Below are 24,159 nucleotides of genomic sequence, written 5' to 3'. Positions count from 1 at the left end.
TAAGAGAGTTGTATTTAGTATTAAGTTGGTTTGCTATAGGTTCCAATGTTTATTTTTAATTCTTGACCTTAGGATTAGCTGGGGCGAGGCATGTCCCTGACTGGTGTGTTTCATTCATGTGGAATTTGGCCACTAAAAATATATATTTGTATTGGGGGGTGGACACAATGGTTTTGATCTTGAAAGAGTTTACTTATTGTATCTTCAATACGGAACAAAATGAGATTAGTTACTTGTTACGTGGTATGTTCCGAGCTGTCAGTGGCAAGATGGCGTGGAATGACATCAGTAGACGAATAAGTTTGAGTGGTGTCTTTAAAAATAGGAAAGATCACAATATGAAGATAAAGCTGGAATTCAAGACGACAAAGTGGGGAAAATATTGGTTTATAGGAAGTGGAGATAGGGATTGGAACAACTTACCAGGGAGATGTTCAATAAATATCCAGTTTCTTTGAAATCATTTAAGAAAATGCTAGGAAAACAACAGATAGGGAATCTGCCACCTGGACGACTGTCCTAAATGCAGATCAGTATTGATTGATTGATTGATCTATTCGAAAGTACATCATATTACACAATAACATTTGCACACAACCTGTTAATTCTGTGATAAAACATTTCTCGTAGCTTGTTTCTCACGAAGCAGCTGCGTTTCAGAGTAGTTTTCCTTGAAGCATCTTTCCTGAGCTCCTTTATTCACAATGAATTTTACAACACCTATGAGCAGCAAAAGGAAGTAACTATCGAATAAGTATCGTTGCCAACTCGCAAGCATTGAAATGGGACTATTTAGGAGAAAGGCTCAAAAGGATTGAATATGTTTCCTTCTTTTCTTTTTTTCCATAGAAAATTATTTTCCCTTGATAATGTCAGCTTTTCCATAATAATTTCCCCTTTGATCATAATTCCGTAATCGTGAGGTAAAATCCGCAATAATTATGGACAATCCGTAATAGTTGGCACCTCTGTTTGTGTAACCACAAATGGAAGAAAACTGCCCCCATATATCATGTTTATACGGAAAACAATAAGGACTTTTAATTCAAAACTGCCTTTATATTTTTTTAAAATAGTATTTTACAGAGTAATCTAAATTAGAATTTTCTCAGCAGCGTGATAGAATGAGCCTTCCGGAACATGCAGGGGTAGCTTTCCGAACTTTCACTCTCATCGGTGTGTCTACAGTGTATTTCATAGTTGCTAAGTTTGATGAAATCGTAATTCCTTTGTATTCAGCGTTTTAAGGAATGCCACAATTTCATGTAGCAGGCAGCATGCGGAGAAGCAGAATCTACGAACACTGGCGATGCCAACAGTTGGTGTGAAACCGTGGCTCATAATTATAATCAATTCATATGCACCAAACAATATTGTCAATGCCGATGAAACTGCATCTTTCCTTCTTCTTAACGCCGAGATCAAACTGACTTATGGTACTGTGTTGTAATGCAGACGGAAGCAAAAGACTTCATCATAGGAAAGTTTGATAAGACACGATATTTCCATGCAAGTACAAGGCATCTAATAATGCAAACAGTAGGCCTACAGTAATCCAAAAAATAAGGCACTTGCACAGGGGAGCCAGCATAATTTGTTCTCGTCTTTGAATAGTGTTTTTTCTTTCGTTGCATGAGGTTATGTATGCCAGTGATTTATCCAAGTGCGTTATTTGAATAATGTAAATGTACCTTGGATACATTTCAGAAAAAGTTTTTTTTCCATGCCATTTGAAAGGTTTAAACTGTGAAACAAGGTGACTGCATTCATTAATGGTTCTTAGAAGTTACTTTGTGATGCGGGAAGGGTTGGCATTTCTGAATTACGAGAGATGTGCCATGGCAGGAAATCCTTACTCTCCTGTGTTGCAACGCAGACTGAAGCGACAAACTTCCTACTTCCTTCCGTCGTCATAGGAATGTTCGATAAGCCATCGAAGGGCATCGGGTACTTTCCGTGCAAGTTTAAAAAAGAAGAATGAAGGAAAAGGGAATGGAAACTGAAAACAGTATTAGTAGAAAAGGTGAAGTTACTGACTATCTACAACACCAAGAGAAATGCTGGGCGATGAGGGCATTACGTCCCGATGCTGGGTTATTAAAGAAAATCACAAGTTATTATCCTAGTAACTGTACTGTTATTACTGTACTACGTAAGTATTACTTTTCAATAAAATCACTTTAAGTTATAATGCCAACCTAAACAATTGTTCTTATTACCTGGACTTTTGGAGTGCAAATATCCAGGGTAGATTACAAAGAATGATAATATTTGCTCCAGTATATTTTATAATTTTTCCAGTATATGGTTCAAAATTCCAGGATATTTCCAGAACCTATATTAAATTCCAGTATTATTCCAGTACTTCCAGTATTTCCAGTATCAGTAGAACCCTGCCTAGGCAGTAATGTGTTGTTTCTAGCTTATCAAACTGTGGTCTTAACTGGCATTGTAGCAGTGCCTCCTAGGGAGTAATGTGTTGCTCGTAGCTTATTAAACTGTGGTCTTAAGTGGTGTCATAACAATGCCTCCAAGGCAGTAACATGTAACTCCTAGCTTATTAAACTGTGGTCTTAAGTGCTAGTGTAACAATGGCTCCTAGGCAGTAATGTGTTGCTCCCAGCTTATTAAACTGTGGTCATAAGTGGTGCTGTAGCAATGCCCCCTAGGCAGTACTGTGTTATTCCTAGCTTACTAAACTGTGGTCTTAAGTGGTGTTATAGCAATGCCTTCTAGGCAATAATTTGTTGTTCATAGCTTACTAAATTAGGGTCTTAAGTGGTGTTGAGCAATGCCTCCTAGGCTGTAATGTGTTGTTCGTAGCTTATTTAACTGTGGTCTTAAGTGCTAGTGTAGCAATGTCTCCTAGGCAGTAATGTGTTGTTCCTAGCTTATAAACTGTGGTCTTAAGCAGTGTTGTAGCAATGCCTCCTAAGCAGTAATGTGTTGTTCATATCTTATTAAACTGTGGTCTTAAGTGCTAATGTGGCAATGCCTCCTAGGCAGCAATGTGTTGGTCCTAGCCCACTTAAATGTGGTCTTAAGTGCTGTGTTGTTCCTAGCTTACTAAACTGTGGTCTTAAGTGGTGTTATAGCAATGCCTTCCAGGCAATAATTTGTTGTTCATAGCTTACTAAACTAGGGTCTTAAATGGTGTTGAGCAATGCCTCCTAGGCTGTAATGTGTTGTTCGTAGCTTATTAAACTGTGGTCTTAAGTGCTAATGTGGCAATGCCTCCTAGGCAGCAATGTGTTACTCCTAGCCCACTTAAATATGGTCTTAAGTGCTAGTGTAGCAATGTCTCCTAGGCAGTAATGTGTTGTTCCTAGCCCATTTAAATGTGGTCTTAAGTGATGTTGTAGGAATGCCCCCTAGGTAGTAATGTGCTGCTCCTGGCTTATTAAACTGTGGTCATAAGTGGTGCTGTAGCAATGCCCCCTAGGCAGTACTGTGTTTCCTAGCTTACTAAACTGTGGTCTTAAGTGGTGGTGTAGCAATGCCTTCTAAGCAGTAATGTGTTGTTTGTAGCTTATTAAACTGTGGTTGTAAGTGCTAGTGTAGCAATGCCTCCTATGCAGTAATGTGTTGTTCCTAGCTTATAAACTATGGTCTTAAGTGGTGTTGAGCAATGCCTTCTAGGCAGCAGTGTGTTGCTCCTAGCCATTTAACTGTGGTCTTAAGTGCTAGTGTAGCAATGCCTCCTAGGCAGCAATTTGTTGTTCCTCGGTTATTAACCTTTCAAGTTGTAATGACGGAATAAATTGTCACAGCCGCATGGCTTCCTAAGTGGCCATGACGGAATATTTTGTCATCACATTGTAAATGTCTTTCGGCGATGTGTATGTTGACTTATTCCGTTGTATGATCCAAGATCGCTTTCCTTTATGCGTGTATGTTAGTTTCGATCTTTGTCTACAGCAGCAGCACTCTCCTAAAACTACGTGACCAGGCGAAATGCTTTCGTTCATCGTGCAGCTGGCGGCCAGCCAGTACCGGCCGCTAGGCTGCCGAGAGTGGTAGATAGTGCATTATGGCAGGTGCAAGCAGAGCTCGGAAATGTCTGCGAGAGGAATCTATTGATTTATTACACTGTGACAATTCGAAGAGTGATGTGTCATCTAATAGTGAGACTAATGTTGAAATGTCAGGATATAGCGAGTGCAATGGTGAAAGCGACTCAAGTGAACGTGACAGCAGCACTAGCGGTGATATTCTGCTCGATGTATGGACAAAGATAGGATCTGAATGGCAAGATTTACATTTACGGCACAACCTGGTCTGAATGTACAAATTGAAGACGTAAATAATCCGCTGGAATATATTCAATTGTTTATCACGCCTGAATTAGCAGAACTAATAAGTAGGGAAACCAAACGGTTTGCTCACCAGTTCTTAGAAAGCACACCAACCTTGAAACTATGAGTGAATCAGTTGACTGACACAAATAAAGATGTAATTACGACTACTTGCCTTCTTCCTCTTGCAAGGCAATCATCAGCTACCTGACAACAAGAGCTACCTTTCTCGCAGACAGATATTAGAGACCCCAAAATTTTTGAAGCTGTTCTCTGAAAGAAGATTTCATCTCCTTCTCAAATTCTTACACTTTGTTGATAACGAAGCATATGGTGAAGCCACATGTGGTCCGAAGAAACTCTACAAATTGAAACCTGTTCTCGACCACTTGAATAGCAGATTCCGAAGTGTGTACACACCCGAAAGCGATGTGTCCGTAGATGAGTTTCTTATGTTGTGGAAGGGACGTTTGTCGTGGAAAGTTTTCATACCGTGTAAGCGCTCAAGATTCAGTATCAAATCATTTGAACTGTGTGAATCTTAAGTCTGGTTACGTGTGGAATTTCTTGGTGTATATAGGGAAAGATACCCAGTTTGACGAGTGTCTGAAAAATGTACCATATGGTTCGAAAGTTGTTTTGCAACTCATAGCACTGCTTCTAAACAAAGGATATAGCGTAACAATGGATAACTGGTTCTCGAGCCCAAATATGTACGACAAGCTGTGTGATAAGGAGACAGATTCAATGGGTATGTTGCATCAAAATCAACAGGGCGTTCCGTCGGAAATAAAAAACAGCACACTCAGGAAGGGAGAAAAAATGGCAGTTTAACAGGAAACTTATGACAATGAAGTGGAAGGATTAAAAGGATGTGTGCCTCATAAGCACTACGCACGATTATACCAAGGTGTGTAGGGGGAGAGCGAAACAACGAAACCAAAGTTAGCTATTGAATACAACTGTCAGATGGGCAGAGTTGACCTGAGTGATGCGTATCTCGTGAGCTATCGAAGTACTCGTAAAATACTGAAGTACTATCAGAAGCACTTCTGTCATATGCTGGACATATGCTGCCTAAATACCTACTTGTTGTACAAGAAGTCAGGAGGTCAGGATACCCGATTAGATTGGGTAGTAAAAATTTTGTGACATCGTGTATGTCGATGATATGGAAAATCACGGTGTGGTGTTGTATTCTCGAGGTCTGAAAGTTGTATTAAAAAAAAAAAGGTACATTTTTATAAAAGTTGTTTGTCACGAGAGGATCTTGAAATATAAGAAATGGATTGAGAGCAAAGAATTTATATATGTGGAGATAAGAGTTGAAGGCAAAGGGAGCCTGGATTTTACGTAATACCGCCATGAGAAGGCGATGAGAATGAATTTTTGAGACAGGCTATATTTGCCGAGGAAGAATTTTTGAGACAGACTGTATATTAAATGTGAGATTTATGTGGCAGGCTGTAGTATATTCCGCTAACAATCCGAAAGCTGGGACCTGGAGAAGGTTGGTGCGAGAATTATTGTGTGAGGCACAGTAAATTTCAAGTAAGATCCCAAGTGAAAAACGATTCTGGTGAAGATTGTAAATCTTAGTAGTAAAAATCAAGTGACTAGTTACGTAAAGTCAGTATACTGAAAGTTAGAATAATATGACCTCGAGGATAGAAGAGCATTTTGAATACACGGTTGGTGTTATTTGACTGTAATGAAGGTTTCCAATCAGTAAAGTTCATAAATTACAAGGTGGTAATTTATCATCAAATCGGAAACATTGTAGGATGAGATATTGGACGTTTTAAAAGCAATATGTTTGGCTGTGTAAATTTATTGAATTTCGTTTCACTGGATAGTCATCGATATGAATATTTGGAAAAATGACGGCAGGTGATGTGAGGGCTTCACCCTAAAACTACAGTGTGGATTTGGCGGTGGTGATGCTTATTGGTTTTTTTTTGACGACATCCACTTAATGTTAGACGGGTGTTGGAAGTCATTATTCTTTCCTAAACTTCATTGCGCATGCTGAGATCGTGTTTGAGTTGTGGATTGTTCGCCACGCGATATTTATTTTCAATTTCACGTTTAGTAACAAGATAGGGACTTTCTGCATTTTCCGACTTGTGGTCGTTCTGTGGCAAGAGTTGTTTCGTTGTGTGTTATTAGTTTCGACCAGATTTACAGCTAAAAATATCAGAGTTTGTTTGAAATTACGATTTTGCCTGATATGCTAGGGGAAGCATATACGACCCAGTTTCTGCTCAACAATAGATTTAGGATGTCACATGTTACCCTAGGAGTATACTGATGGTGAGACGTCCTAGTTCACGCTCAACGATAGAATTAGGGAGGTATGTGTACATAGAGATTAGTGTTAGGGTGTACAGACGTTAAGTAGGCCCGACGATAGGTCTGGGATGTCAGCTGTACATACTCAAGTCTTAGATTAGATGGTTTTGCGAAGTGACCTGATCGAAGGTAATGTCTGCAGTAGTATACGCAATGTGAAGAGGGTTAGCTCAGTAATAACGAGGCCAAGCTTGTGTGCAGCTCTCAACAGCTGGAAGGTATTTACCTAAGATTATGGAACCACTATCGGCATATGAGGGTTATCCAATATTGGATACTGAGCTAGCGGTGATTGAATATTTACTGCAGTTCGCCATGCGTATTTGAATTTAATTAACTTCAGTATTTTATTTTATTTTACGGACCTAATTGTTTGTCGTTCTGATGTTCGTTTTTACTTTGGCAGCATGCGTGCTGACACTCAACGTATGTGTGTGAGACTTGAGTTACGAATGCGGATTCGATTCGTCAGCCGGTAATATATTTTATTTTCAATCTTTGTCATTCTTTCATTTTTATACGTAAGTGAGTTCGATCAATTGATAACTTTGTAGGTAGTGTGTTGGGACAAACAATAAGTAGATGGATCTGTGATGGTAGTCATTGTTAAGTAGGAAAGAATTCTGTAATTATGTTTTATTTTACCATGTGGACTTGTAATTTTATTAAGTGTAACGTAACCATTTATAACCTGAAAATCGGTTTGATAATTATATTTTTCAAGTGATTTACCACTTTTTAATTAACTTCAGTGTTTAGCATTTCTTCTAAATGCGTGATGAATAAGTGTTTCCTGCATTTCGCAGTTTTGTTCCTTCAGAATGACGTAACGTAAGATCCTTGCAGATTGTGTTGTTGTTGGTTCCTTCTGAACAGCTGTTTGGGGTGATGCACGTTTAGCATCGGGATTATTTTATAACTTAAGGGTGTCATGAAATGACAAATACATGGTGGAATTTTGTTTCAGTTGTGAATGCTGCTGTCAACTCGTAGTGAACACCATGCTTTCCAATAATATTTCGCAACCTATCCAGAGCAACTGATAGTCAGTTTGGTTCGATTAAGGGTCCATTCGGTGGGTGTTCCGTATCCGAAAGGGTATTCGACTGGTGGATAACCTTAATTAAGAGTAAATCAGGCGTTCTACTTGCTGAAGGTCAGATTTTCCACGGATCGTGTGAATTAATTCTCAGTTATCGTTTGGATTAATAGGTGCCCGATTTTTCACGTTTTCCTTTCATTTTTTTCAGTTTCGCCATCCACTAATTTATGAGATTCCTATTTTCTCCAAAGAAAATTCTTCGATATTATAATAAATGAATTAATGCTATGCAATGTGACTGCGTTTGAAACATTTAATAATTAATAATTAATTTTTTTTATATAAATACAATTTTTTTGTGCCATTAAGAATTTAATAAAAGTTAGTAAGCACATATTTGCTGCTCATTTCAAGTAGTTAGGCTCTCTTCTGAACCCCATCGTTTGGTTAAGATCGTGACCGAATTTCTTCCCGCAATGATCCCAAGATTTAAGTTCAATATTGCTCTGCTGTAGCAGCTGTAGCCGAACAACGATGGAATGGTAAGTCAAGGGTTCAATATGGTACTTTTACTGGGAGATTTTAATACCAGAGTAGGAAATTGCAAATTCAGAACAATATAGGAAAAATTGGGGAGGAAACTTGCAATGACAATGGAAGGAAACTTATTGACTTTGTTCTCTTCAAACAGTTAAAAATAATGAACACCATGTTTCCACATAAAGACAGTCATAAGTTCACATGGTCAGCTCGGAATCAGCGATCTATCATTGATTATGCCATCTGCAACCAAAAGCTAGCAGAATTAATTTTAGATGTCAGAGTATATCAAGGTCCTGAAATGGAAACGGATCATTTCTTAGTAGTTTCAGCACCGGGCGAGTTGGCCGTGCGCGTAGAGGCGCGTGGCTGTGAGCTTGCATCCGGGAGATAGTAGGTTCGAATCCCATTATCAGCAGCCCTGAAGATGGTTTTCCATGGTTTCCCATTTTCACACCAGGCAAATGCTGGGGCTGTACCTTAATTAAGGCCACGGCCGCTTCCTTCCGACGTAAAGCTCCTAGCAAAAAAAAATAATAATAAAAAAAAAAAAAATATATAGTAGTTTCAGCAGTCCGCATAAAGCCAAGATGGATGAAGAAAAATAAACCCTGCATGGAACAAAAAGAAACAACATATAAAATTGGTCTTTTAAGAGTTCCAAGCATAAAATGACTATACCAAAATAGACTTAATAATCTAATTCAAGCAAAACCAGTGAGAACCAATGAAGAGGAAGAATAGCCAAATATTAGTTTGGCTTTGAAACGGGCAGCTTTGGAAAGTTTAGGAATAAAAAGAAAATGGAAGAGAAAAAAGGGCTTGAGAATCTGGGATGAAGAGATAAAAATGGTCATATAAGAAAAAAGAGAGATAGCGGATGCCCTCAGACATCCAAAAGGGAAACTTGACACGATCTTCGTAGACTACAACAAGGCGTTTGACCTAGTGGATAGGGAAAAGGTACTGAAGAAACTGGGAAACATAATAGGATATATGGCCACAAGACCTATCTGTGTTGGTGCGACTTAAAGCAATAGGATATATGAATCCTTTAACGAACATCGTTAGGACCATTCTTGCTTATAATTACATCACTGTAAACGATAACGTCTCTATTTCGAATCCCATAATGCAGATGAACGGAGTACTACAGGGCGATCCAATGAGCCCCATACTCTTCAATATAGGGGTCTCAGACCTAATACCCACTATAAAGGTCGAACGCGACGAGGTACATGTATACATGTATGCAGATGACCTGGTACTTGTATAAAAAAAAGAACGAAAAACTACAGGGTGCTGTCAACAAGCTGAACATTTGGGCAGAGGACAATAAATTCAGAATTAATCAACAGAAGACGGTACAGATGATATTCTGCAAGGGAGGCAGGAACGGCATTAAGAGAGAGAATTTACTATGAGAATGGAGGAGAAACTATGCCAATTGTAACCAACTTTAAATATTTGGGCATTACATTACAGACATCAGGAACTACTTATACCAGACACATCAAGGATAGAGTGGCTGCAGCCGTAATAGCAATGAATGATATTTTGATCTTACGCAAACTATCGGTTGAAGTAGCTATGGAACTGTTCCACGCAAAAATATCCCCGATAATGACGTATGGACTAGAATTGATATGGGAACATCTCACCAAAAGAAATATTCGAGACACTGAAAGTGTAAAAGCAATCTACATGAAAAAGATATTATGTTTGTCCAAACTCACTCCTTCAAGACTATGTTACGAGATGAGAAGAGAACTCTTCTATACAGAAGAACTACGTCACAAACTAGCATTGCCATCTACAGATGCATTCAACCAGTTACAAACAGAGCTGTGAACCAAGAAAGAAGATATATGGGAAACATTTTACACCACAGAGGCTATGACCAGTATGGATTGGATGAAGGCAAACTATGAACTCAGACACATAGTGACTAGATTAGCAACACGTGGTTTTAATCATCGCGTGTGTGCTAACAAAACTTTTCACATCCTGAGAAAGGAATGTATATGTGTACTGTGCAAGAAGACTTGCGACATATATCTGTTTAACGTAATTAGTCATGCAAACATATTTTAATGGCCAGTGGCTGCAATAAAATCTTTATATTTTTAGAAAAATCTAATCTCATTTCCGTATAACTGAACAAGAACCAGACCAAGTGGAAATCAATAAATGGTGGTGTAAGACAAGGCTGTGGACTCTCCCCTCTACTTTTTATAATATATATGAATGCAATAATGGAAACTTGGAAACAAGGACACCATGGATCAATATATAAACGCCCCAAACACCTAGATGGGATATCATATGCTGATGATGTTGCATTGCTGGCTACGATGGAAGATGACCTACAAAGATCAGTTTTCAATCTAAAAAAATGTTTCCTCAGATTTTAATATGATTATTTCAACAGAAAAGACAAAAATAATGGCCTTCAAGGGAAGAGAACCGATTCCTAGTAAAATATGTTTAGATAATACAACATTGGAAAGCGTAAATTTGTTCAATTATCTCGGGTACAACTTGAATCAGAATTAGATATACCAGCAAAAATTAATAACTTCACAAAAACTACAAGAATAATAAAGAACATCACAAAACCATCACTTGCGCAGAAACATACTCGATTGCGCCTTTATATTACCCTAACTAAACCAACACTTTGCTATGGATGTGAGGCATGGACGTTAAAATGTCAAGACTTGTCTCGATTACAGCATGAGAAATGACATTCATGCATTGTACAGAAGAGTATACAAAATGGGACCATAAAAGGAATGAAGAGGTGCTAAAAGAACTGAAAGTACAACCGATAACTGACTGCATCTACAGTTATCAGGAAAGCTGGAAACGTCATATACAAAGGATGGAACCTGGCAGATTGTCAAAAGAGATTCTTCGATACCAACCCAGAGGAAAAAGGTCTGTAGGACATCCGATGAAGAGATGGAGGGAAAATGCAAGACCGTAACAGGACACACGGCCCAATACTTGGAAGAAAGATGATGATGATGATGATGACCTTCAACATCCGCATCTTTATTATACATTGATAGCTGCAGCAGTTGGTTGTACAGTTATTCGTCTCCGAAAACCGTAAAAGAGTAGTTAGTGGGACATAAAACAATTAAATTGTTATTATTACAGTGCCTCTGTGTACTGTCACTTCTTCTTCTTAGCATTTTCTCAGTGGTGCAGGGTCCGCAGTTCTAATTGTGGCTCGCCATTTTGCACAGTCTTGGGCATCATATAGTCTTCATATCATCATTCACTGTGTCATGCCAGCACTGCTTTGGATGTCCGCATGGTTGTTGCCCCATTCATTTCAAAGGAGTGGGGAAACTGGCAACTGTTCAAGGTGCAGCATGCAGGACGTGACCATACCATTGTGCCTTTTCAGTGATGGGTGCAATGCCTGTTCACTGGCGGATGGTGTCGTTTTTGACATGATGCAGGAGTGTGACGCCCATTGACAAATGGAGCATGCGCATTTCCATGGTGTGTACTTGGCGCTCTGTAGCTTTGTCAGCTGGTCGACATTCAACGCCATATACGGTATACTTTGGACTTCAGATGTAGTGGCATCCTTCTGTTGCAGAGTACACCTGTGACTTCTCTCCATCTCATCCATGTTGCCTTCATCCTACTTCGCACTTCATCACGTATTCCACCATCAGTCTGTAGGCGATGGGTTCTGCAGCTCTTTAAGAACTGTATAAGTAGAAATCAGATATCAAAGGTATGAACAAAGAGGAGAGTAATTTCAGTCACTATTTCTATTAGCCTCTGCAAAAACTTTTCTCAAATCTGGAGAATGGGATCAAAACATTAGGCTTACTCTCCTGAGCTAATTGCAAGGTCGATCATAATGTACTTCCGAGCCTGAGATGCGCAGGAAATGTTGTTCCATTTGGAATAGCGGGGATGTAACCCTTTGAATTCTTAGAAAAGCCATGGCTACTCAGTGGAAGAGTTGGAAAGCGTCTACTGTAACTAACGCTTAGTAAAAGTAACAGTTTTATAGACAACAGAAATATTTTTGTGATGGATCGTCGTATCATAGACACACATGGAACAGGTACTGCCGGCAAATTTTCAATGGGTTCTCATTGATATGATGATGCTAATTTTACGTTAATGGTTATTTTATCAAACACACAGAAATGAAGAATAATTTTTCAGCCACAAGAAAGTACGGCATCACTAAAGCCAATGTTCGGCGTTGGCATGCAGATAGCTTAAAAAATGCATACTGTGCAAAAATACATTTCAGTGGCCCACAACAACAAGCTTTAAAGAAATTGAAGATGAAATTGTGAGGTATGTGAAACGTAAAACGCAAGGGCGGAACGGCCATACTACGGCGCACAAATTCACAGATTCCTAAACTCGACCTTCAAAGTCCGCGTCTTTATTATACATCCCTAGTCGCTGAGGCCGGCCAAAGCCGGCAAGGAAAATGCGCATCTAGCGGGAGCCAGTTGTACGTGATGCCTAGTAAGAGTAACAGTATTATACATAAAAATGGAATATTTTAGTGATGGATTGTCGTATTGTACAGGCATGTGGAACAGATAAGAAGGCAAATTTTCAACGGGTTCTCGTCAATATTATGATGCTAAATTTAAGTTAATGGTTATGAAACACGTGGAAATAAAGAATAATTGCACAGCCACAAGAAAATACAGCATAACTAAAATCAATGATCGGCGTTGGCATGAAGACAAAGGTAGTCTAAAAATGCGGACTGTACAAGAAAGGAAGTCGAACATGAAATTGTGTGGTACAAGCATGAAAAACGCTACGTCGGAATGGCCACAACACGAGATGCGGGCACATGAAGGGGAATTCCCTGCACTCTCAAAAGCAGTATGAGATACCTCTAATGAACATGATTAGGGAAGTAGATAAGATTTATGTGGTACTTGTGTTTATTTCTTTTCTCATACATACATACATACATACATACATACATACATACATACATACATACATATGTACATACATAATCATTATAGACCGTTATGCCTTTCAGCGTTCAGTCTGCAAGCCTCTGTGAATTTACTAAATGTCTCCACAACCCTCTATTTGCAACTAGTGCTGTGGCCTCATTTAGTTCTATACCTCTTATCTTTAAATCGTTAGAAACTGAGTCTAACCATCGTTGTCTTGGTCTCCCTCTACTTCTCTTACCCACCATAACAGAGTCTATTATTCTCCTAGGTAACCAGGCTTAGTCCATTCGCCTCACATGACCCCAACACAGAAACCTGTTTATGCATACAGCTTCATCCATTGAGTTCATTCCTAACTTAGCCTTTATCTCCTCATTCTGAGTACCCTCCTGCCATTGTTCCCACCTGTTTGTACCAGCAATCATTCTCACTACTTTCATGTCTCTACTTCTAACTTACGAATAAAACATCCTGAGTCCACCCAGCTTTCACTCCCTGAAAACAGACCAATGTAAAGATAGTTTCATCCTGGAGCTGACCACCTTCTTACAGAATAATGTTGATCACAACTCCGAGCTCGCTGCATTAGCTTTACTGCTCCTTGTTTCAATCTTGCTTACTATATTACCATTCTGGGAGAACACACACCCTAAATACTGGAAATTATCTACCTGTTCCAGGTTTGTATCACTAATCTGACATTCAATTCTGTTGAATTTCTTTCCTACTGACATCAATCTAGTCTTCGAAAGGCTAATTTTCATACCATACTCATTGCATCTACTTTCAAGTTTCAGGATATTAAACTGCAGGCTTTCAACACAATCTGCCATTAAGACCAAGTCGTCAGCATACGCCAGACTGCTTACTACATTTCCAACAAACTGAATCCCCCCATGCCACTTTATATCTTTCAGCAGATGATCCATTTAAACTATGAACAGCAAGGGTGAAAGATTACAGCCTCGTCTAACCCCTGTAAGTACCCTGAACCAAGAACTCATTCTACCATCAATTCTCACTGAAGCCCAATTGTCAACATAAATGCCTTTGATTTATTTTAATAATCTACCTTTAATTCCATAGTCCCCCAGTATGGCGAACATCTTTTCTCTCAGTACCCTGTCATATGCTTTCTCTAATCTCTACTTCTTCTTCATCCATTCCCTTTTCCAGACTGGGTAGTGTATCAAAGCCCCGACCTTACTCGATCTTTCCACCATTCCTCTTCTAGTACTTAATTGCTATCGACTCCTCTATTTTCAATACAGTCCACAACAGAGCTCCTCCATCGCAATCTAGGACATCCCCTAGGCCTCTTTCCAGTCTCTGTATCCATGAATGTTCTCTTTGGTATTCTCTCTCCTGGCATTCTCATCATGTGTCCAAACCATTTTAGCTTTGCTATATCAATCTCTTCTTGAAGTTTACGAACTCCCACGCTTCACCTTATTTCCTCATTTCGTATTCTATCTCGTCTTGTTTTTCCCTGTATGCTCCTCAAGAACCTAATTTCAGCTGGTTGTATCTTACTTTGGTTCCGCTTAGTTAACGTCCAGGCTGCTGAAGCATAGTTCAGTATAGATTTATAATAGGACGAGTATAAAACCTTCTTGCACTTCATGGGCACATCTTTATTCCATACAATGTCTCTCACACACTAGTAGAAACTTGCAGACTGCTGTATTCTTAAATCAATTTCTCCATCCAAATTTTCATCTTGTGATATCACGCTGCCCAAATATTAAAAAATTTTCACTACTTCAAGAGGTTCATTTCCTATTTTTATCACTGCCCTGCATTTTCTGCTACCTCTTGTCATGATCAAAGTCTTACTCTTCACAGTACTAATCTTCATTCCAAAATTTCTTATCTCCTCATTCCATAAATCAACTTGTGCTTGTAATTCCTCTTCATGATCTACCCAAAGAGCAAAGAGGTGGGGAAAATACTTTGAACAGTTTTACAACGTGCAAAATACCTTGGTACAGGGAGAAATCGAAGAACCAGATTTAGTGCAGATGAAAGATAAGGAAAATGAGATGTCCATGTCAGAGATTGAATGGGCCACTAAAAGGATGAAACGAGGAAAGGCAGCTGGAATTGACGATGTCACCATAGAAATTACAGTAACAGCAGGAGTGGTTGGTCTGCATTGGTTGTATAGACTCCTCAGAGTGATATGGAGAGAAAAGAGTGGACAAAAGGGGTCATTATACCAGCAACAAGCTTTGACTTTACTTGCTCGCCCATCATCTTCTCCTTGATATTATGTAGAATTCTATCCATGATGATAATAAAGAGTAAGGTAGACAATATACTTCCCTGTCGTAAGCCTGTCTCAACTCTGAACCATTCAGTTTGACCCACTTTGGTTCTAACACAGCTTTTGCAATTTTGATACAATGCTATTACCATCTGCATTGTTTCATTCCCAGTCTGTGCTTCTGTCAATGTTTTCCATACCAAATTCCTTGGGACACTGTCATATGCCTTTTCCATATCTAGAAACGTTACTACCATGTCCTTTCCACATTTCCAATACCTTTCCATCATTTGACGCAATGTAAATATTGGGCCTCTTCTGAATCCATACTGGTGTTCTGCCAATTTTTCCTCTACTCTGTCTCTTATTCATCTATCCAAGATTCTTTCAAGGATCTTACCTGTATGACGTATCAGTGTCACTCCTCTGTAATTTTCACATTGCTTCCTGTCTCCTTTCTTGAAAACTGGTATAATGACCCCTTTCGTCCACTCTTTTCTCTCCATATCACTCTGAAGAGTCTATACAACCAATGCAGACCAACTACTCCTGCTGTTACTGTAATTTCTATGGTGACATCGTCAATTCCAGCTGCCTTTTCTCGTTTCATCCTTTTAGTGACCCATTCAATCTCTGCCATGGACATCTCATTTTCCTTATCTTCCATCTGCACTAAATCTGGTTCTTCGATTTCTCCCTGTACCAAGGTATTTTGCACGTTGTAAAACTGTTCAAAGTATTTTCCCCACCTCTGCAATATATCCTGCTTCTGTCATCACTTCCTCATGTTCATTTTTAATGAAGTTAGCACCTTCTCCTGGGTTTTCTTCTTTTTAACCCACTGGAATAAGATCTTTTTGGTTCTGGTTGCATCTTCTTGCAGAGATTCAGTGAATTTTTGCCAGCATTTATTTTTCTCTTCTTGAACCACCTCGGAGCACTCCTTCTTGCAGTGCCTGTGTTCTGTTTTGCATTCTGTTGTTCTGTTTCTCAGCCATCTTTTCCAAGTCCTTTTAACTATATCTTTTACCCTGTCATTCCACCAGAGCGTTTCTTGATCTTTCTTCCTGCCTGATACTCTTTTACAGGTCTTTTCTGCAGACTCGACCATGACTGTTTTAAAGTATGCCCATTCTTCTTCAAACTTTCAGATTTCTTCTTTAGGTGTACTTGTCTTAATGTGTGTCTGGAACTCTTTATTTATTGATTTCTCCTGCAGTTTCCACACCCTTAGCTTTCTCTGCCTAATCTCAGTCATTTTTGTATCATTCCCATCTTTAATTTAGATATCACAACTTTGTGAAAAGATTCACTTGGGAGGGCTGTTACGTCTACCAACATTTTTCCGTTACCTTTCTCGAACAAAATGTTATCTATCAGAGTTTTGATTTTGTTATCCCAACTATATCTTGTTATCATTCTCTACTGTTTTTCTTTTGAAACCATGTGTTACCAATGATCAGCTCCAGCCTTGTTTCTCTTCCCATATCCAAATGGACCTACAATCTCCTCAATCTCCTTTTCTTTCCTGACCTACTTGGGCATTCATGTCTCCTATGATCACAACTTGTTTGTCCTGTATATGGCCTTCCAGATATTCAAGGTATTCTTCTAGATCCGTATCTGTATTTCCTGTTTGTGGAGCATACCCTTCAATTATATCTGTTACACCAGTTTCAAGTCTCAATCTGACCTTAATCAACCTGTCAATTATGTTTTCCACCAATTCTAGGTATTCCTTTAGGTCTTTTCTAATTATGAGACCTACACCATTTTTGGCTTCTCTTCCTCCACTATAGTATATGGTGTATCCTTTCTTTAGTTTCCTCTCACCTTTTCCTTTCCATTTGGTCTCACTGATTTCCAGCAATGCTATATCTTTGTCAACCATAAAATCTACAATTTCTTCCACATTCCCTGTTAGTGTCACTACACTGATGGTCGCTATCTTGATGTATTTGTTGCCCATTTCTCTCATTTCTCCCAGCATCACAAGAATTGCATGTCACTTGTGGGAAACGCCCTAGCATTTTGCATATCGCTTGTGGGGAACGCCCTAGCATTTTCCAAGGCTTCAGTACACTTATCATATAGGCTTTTATTATGATGGGTTCGCTACTCCCAAAGGCATTTTAGGGGTACTGCCAGCCGAAACTTGTAGGCTGCTCCTAAGATGGAACAGACGCCTTTTGTAGCCGCTCCTCTGGAGTACAGACGCTACAGCTGATATGGGGTTTCAGTGGCATTTCCTCCACTGAGGGCCCATTTCTCTTCTGTAAGGACTCCTCTGCCCTTAGCCGTTGGTCCTTAGAGAGGGCCAGGATATTTACCACCGCCCAACACTCAGCGTGGAGACACTGGCTGTATGGTTTACTCCATTACCATAGCAGATTAACTAGCTTTCTCTAGATCCAAAACATAAACACAACTGTCTATTCCTCTCATAGCATTTTTCAATTACCTGGCGCATACTAAAAATCTGATCCTGACAGCCCCACCATGGTCTGAAACCACACTGGCTTTCATCCAACTTCTTCTCAACCACTGATCGCACCCTCCCTTCCAACAGTGAATACTTTGCCTGGTATACCAGAGGTGCCAACATTTGAAGTGGCTTTTCAGTAATCCCTACCTCACATCAGAAAGTTTTCGAGTCAAATCCAAATCATTCCTTGATAATGACACCCCTTCTTCCCTTCCCGACAGAAATCTATTCTAAATTATATCACATTATACAATAAAAGTTGCACATTATCAGTCAGTTCTGTCATAAAACATTCTTTTTTTTTCAAACAGCAGGTACTTTTCAATGTGGGTTTTCTAGACAAGTCATTCTTCCTGTGATGACATTTTCGTCTTCTGAACAATAAGCGATTTCAGTGTAGATGTTCTTAATGTAGGCCTGAATTCCTTTAGGTTTTTTCCTTATTAACACTGAAGACTCATTCTATGGGAGAGTTACTGTCAGGTACACTTAATACTGCAATAATACAACATTACATTTTATAGTGGAAAAGAGCAGAGTACAGCTTTTCATTTACAATGAATATCACAACGCTCATGAGTAGCAAACTGAAGTGATGACTGAAGTATTGTTGTCAACTCACAAGCATTGAAACGAGGAGGATTGAGCAGTAATCCTTGAAACGATTATGTTTTCCCCTTTTTTTCCTGTAGAAATTATTTTTTCGTGACAATGTCGCTTTCCTGTAATAATTTCTCCTTTGACCGTTATACTGTAAAGGTGAGGTGAACCCTGTAATAATTACGGATAACCCGTAATAGTTGGCCCTCTGGTATACTAATCAATAACATACCTCGATAGTTGTTGCAATCCTTCCTGTTCCTCTGCTTATAGATAGGTGCAATTACTGCTTTTGTCCAATCTGAAGGTACTTTACCAACACTCCATGTTAATCCTACTACTCTATGAAGCCATTTCATCCCTGCCTTCCCACTATACTTCAGCATTTCAGGTCAAATTTCATCTATTCCTGCTGCTTTAGGACAAGGAAGTTTATTTACCAACCTTTTCACTTCTTCAAGCGTAATTCCACCAACATCATTTTCTTCCCCCCCCATGAGCTTGTTTGCAACACCACCAGGAATATTTCCTTTTACGATGAGAAGATATTAAAAATATTCCCTCCACCTCTCCAGTGATACCCTGGGATCCATTATGAGTTCACCTGAATTACCAAAAACACTGTTCATTTCCTTTTTCCCTCCTTTCCTAAGATCTTTTATTACTGTCCAGGTTATTACCAAAATCTTCCCACGACTTCTTTTTGGATTCAACAACTATTTGTTTCACTCTGTTTCTTTCATCTACATACAATTCCCTGTCTACATCGGCCCTTGTTTGGAGCCATTTCTGATAAGACTTTTTTCTTACATTTAAAAGCTGCTCTCACTTCATCATTCCACCAAGACATTAACGTATCTACACAGACGCACATGAGATGCTGTCAGTTGGTACAATTATTTATTCACATATATTCACAAATTAACACACACATAGCCTGAATCACAGTATCACAACAAACACTTCGCTTCGAGAATATCAACAAAGCCGCCTTTATAAAAAAGCTACCAATCGCTGCACTTGGAGATTACAACTTTGAAACATAGTTGAAAACAGATGACTGCGTATTTCTATATGGAGACTGCAAATATTACATGTCAGTCCAGGATATATACTTGCTACACTATAACTCTACTAAACAACAACTTACTGTAACCGTCAAGATCGTCCCCTTATATATGTGCCTGGCCAGACTTCTAGAAAGTTATATTACAAAATATATCTTCGTGAAAATTCTGGAGTGTCTAATACATCGGTTATAATGTATAGAATATTCTCAATCGTTCTCGTGCCTATTACCATTCTGGAATACAGTGTGTTTCACAATTATGGAATACAATTTATATATACAGGTAAGAATAAATTATAATATATATATTTTTTTTGCTATTTGCTTTATGTCGCTCTGACACAGATAGGTCTTATGGCAACGATAATTATAATATTAATGTACAGGTATTTACATTAACTGAACTGATATAAATGTCTACTACATACAGTGCATGTTTCATGAAATAACCTCAAAAACAATGTAATAATAATAATAATAATAATAATAATAATAATAATAATAATAATAATAATAATAATAATAATAATAATAATAATAATAATAATAATAATAATAATAATAATAACAATAATACCAAATGTGTGTAACACTTCACAGCTATACATTACAATAATAATAATTGTAAATTAATAATAATCATAAAAATAATAATAATAACAATTACACTAATAAGAGAAGACTAATGTTCTATGGTCACATAGTCAGGATGGACAGCCACAGACTCACTTGAAGGATCTTCAACACTGTATCTACAGGGAAAGCTACAAATGCCAAATGGATGAATTTAGTTAGGAAAGACCTACAATACCTAAAAATTGATCACATTGACATTTACAACCGAGATAAGTTCAGAAAGTTAATCAAAACATCTGACTCTCTCCAGCCATTAACAGCTAAATCACTGTGTCTAGGAGTAGGAGTGAAATGGACTCAAGAAAGAAAAGACATCCATAGGGCTGAATGAAGGAATACTGGGCTAAGAGGAAGAAAAAAGCTCACCAGAGTTAAGAACCATGTGGTCCATCGTAGGCCTAAACGAAGAAGAAGTAGAAGAAGAATTTGAGCTTGATATTTGCATTAGTTACCCCTGGGTGAGAGAATGTTGTTTTCAAGTTATACCTGTTATCACACTTGCGTCAATATCCCCCCCTATAACTTGAAACAATTTCCACACTTTGTCACACTCGTCGACTTTGCCTTGGACATAGATTGTATCTTCTTTCTTCCTCAATGTCGCTGGATGTGTTCTCCTCCTCTTGACCAGCATGTGCCGTGTCGGGAGTCGGGATTGCCTGCTGCCAGCCTCTTCCTCGACGATAGTCGATGTGTTCTCTTCACGATGACCAGATGATGCCCTGTCCTTAGAAGCCTCTCTGGCTTACTCTGTATGCGCAGCGGATAGGTGACACGCCGCAACTCCAATGCGTGGACCTTGACAGGAGGGTTCGGCTTCATTAAGTAGACCCCATGGCCCAGCTGTTGATCCACCTCGATGGGACCAACCCATCTAGGTGCCAGACCTGCGTGAAACCCTCCAATCTTATTACTGAATGGGTGGTTATGTTGCAGTACTTGTTGGCCTGGTAGAAAGATCTGCATCTCTTCGACATCTTGAGCTTTGGCCTGGGTAAGGGATATCTTCTTGGCCAAAGCTTGCTTCTCCTTGATGTTCTGCTGCTGCTACTCTGCCAGGGAAACAGCTGCATCATCTTGGCCCAAAGTGGGTGGTGGAAGAATCTCCCAATCCCGGTGTCGTACAGCTGTCGACCAAGAAACAGCTCTGCTGGGGAATAGCCAGTGACACGGTTGATGTGTCGTCGCAAGTCAAAGAGTGACTGCGGTATCTGACGGTCCCACAATCGATGTTCTTTGTCTATCAGGTGGACTCGTAACATCCTTTTTAGTTCCTGGTTCTGTTGTTCCGTTGGATTTGCCCTTGGATTGTAGATAGGGGTGGTCCAGTGCTCCACACCCCATTCCGTCATCATTTGCTGCCAATTCCTCAACGTGAACTGACTCCCATTGTCTCACAGAATGCACCGTGGATAACCATAGCGACTGAATACCTCGTCTTGTAGCAGGCTGGTGATGCGTCCTGTCGTGGCTTCAGGTATCGGAAAGGCCTCAATCCATCTTGTGAAAAGGTCAGTGATTACTAGGAGTTCTGTTTTACCCCGTAGTGTTCTAGGGTAAGGACCCATCAAGTTCAGGGCTATGACTTCCCACAGGCGTTGTGGCCATCTTCCTTGTTGGCTGGAATCTGCCTTCCTATTGCTCGCCTTAGTGCAGGCACAGATGTAGCACCCCTTCATGTAGTCCAGGATGTCTTTCTGCATGTTGACCCAGAGGAATCTTCATCGGATGGACTGATATGTCTCTTCGCCTCCTGGATGTCCGGCTTCTGTGCTGTTGTGGAACTTCTCGAGGATGTCCGTCGTGTGCTGTTTGAGGATCACCACTACTGCAGGCGTGTCGGAGAGGTGCGACCTGTACATCAAGAGTCCTCCATCAACCCAGAAGTAATTGTAGCACATGTTGAATTCCCTCGCGACAAGTCGACTATCGGTGTTCTGCCTCCTAATCGACTGTGCCATGGTTCTACTGGGCTTGTCTTGTTCCTGGCACTGTTTGATCACCCCCAGATCAAGTTCCTTCTTGATGGTTATAAGGGCAGGTTCCTTAGGCAGACTCTCAAAATGTTGTGGGAACTCCTACTCGACAATGGTGTTCCTAGCTTCAGGTTCCGTTGCCAGGTGCCTAGATAAGCTGTCTGCTCCTATGTTCATTGGTCCTGGGACATGACACACATCGAGATCAAATTCTGCGATTAACAGGGCCCATCGCATCAATTTAGATTTTGAGCCAGAGACAGAGTTCAACCATTTGTGAGCGGCGTAATCAGTGTAGAGCTGGAACTTCCTTCCCTCCAAGCAGCCTCTGAATTTGCCCATGGCCCATACCACAGCTCAGGCTTCCTTCTCGGCAGTGCAGTAGTGTTGTTTGGTGGGAGATAGTTTCCTGCCGGCATACTCGATGATGTCCCTTCCGCCGTCACTCCTCTCCTGGAATAACACTGCTCCTAAGCTGGAGACGCTGGCGACCGTCTGCAGGCACACCTTCCATTGAGAGTCGGGATGGGCTAGACCGGGAGCGGTGCATATCGCAGTCTTAATGCCTTGGAATGCTGCCTCTTCCTTGCTGGTCCATCGGAACGGGCGGTTGTTACGGAGTAGATCGGTGAGTGGTATTGCTTTCTCTTCAAAGTGTGGCACGAAGCTGCTATACCATCCACACAAACCAAGGAACTGACGTACTTGTCGCTTGGTCCGCAGGCGTTCAGCTTCTTCGATAGCTCGATTCTTCTCTGGTTGCCTTTCTAAGCCTTCAGAGGTTAGGACATGGCCAAGATATTCTACGTGGGACTGGGCGAAGTGGCACTTCTCCAGTTGGCAAGTCAGTCCATGAATCTTCAGTCCTTCCAGCACCTTCCTCAGATGTACAAGGTGTTGTGGAAAATTCTTGCTGTGAATTAAAATGTCGTCAAGATACACTTGGCAAAAATCTCCAATATATCCTGATAATACCTTATCCATCAGTCGCTTGAAGGTGGCAGTAATGTATCCACACAGATGCACAAGAGATGCTGTCAGTTGGTACAATTATTTATTCACATATATTCACAAATTAACACACACATAGTCTTAATTACAGTATCACATCAAACACTTCACTTCGAGAATATCAACAAAGCCGCCATTATTAAAAACAACTAGCAATCGCTGCACATGGAGTTTACAACTTTGAAACACAGTTGAAAATTAGATGACTGCGTATTTCAATATGGAGACTGCAAATATTGCATGTCAGCCCGGGATATATACTTGCTACACCATAACTCTACTAAACAACTTACTGTAACTGTCAAGGTCGTCCCATTATATATGTGCCTGGCCAGACTTCTAGAAAGTTATATTACAAAATATATCTTCGTGAAAATTTTGGAGTGTCTAATGCATCGGTTATAATGTATAGAATATTCTCAATAATTCTCGTACCTATTACCATTCTGGATGTTACAGTGTGTTTCACAATTATGGATTACAATTTATATATACAGGTTATAATATTATTATATTATAATATTAATTTACATGTGTTTACATTAACTGAACTGATATAAATGTCTATATACAGTGCACGTTTCATGACATAACCTCAAAAACAACGTGATCATATCGCATGTAATAATAATAATAATAATAATAATAATAATAATAATAATAATAATAATAATAATAATAATAATATACTAATACCAAATGGGTGTAACACTTCACGGCTATACATACAATATTAATAATTGTAAAATAATTATTATTATAATAATCATAATAAGAACAATAATTATTCGAGCTCGATATCTGCATTAGTTACCATCGGTGAGAGAATACAGTTTTCAAATTATACCTGTAATCGCACTTGCATCAAAATTAGCTTTTTCCCATCTTTACACACATTTGTTCCTAGGCATTCC

The 24,159-nt window shown here is 39.5% G+C and overlaps 1 protein-coding gene across 4 annotated transcripts in view; it reads right to left on the bottom strand.

Moving 5' to 3' along the window:
- Tmx3 (Thioredoxin-related transmembrane protein 3) overlaps positions 1–24,159 on the bottom strand; it is a 527,179-nt gene that overhangs the window by 49,693 nt on the left and 453,327 nt on the right. The gene's annotated exons all lie outside the window — the stretch shown is intronic.

The sequence above is a fragment of the Anabrus simplex genome, chromosome 1, assembly GCF_040414725.1.
Source record: "Anabrus simplex isolate iqAnaSimp1 chromosome 1, ASM4041472v1, whole genome shotgun sequence".
In the NCBI taxonomy this organism is placed as follows: Eukaryota; Metazoa; Arthropoda; class Insecta; order Orthoptera; family Tettigoniidae; genus Anabrus; species Anabrus simplex.
This window is presented reverse-complemented; position numbering and strand designations above follow the sequence as displayed.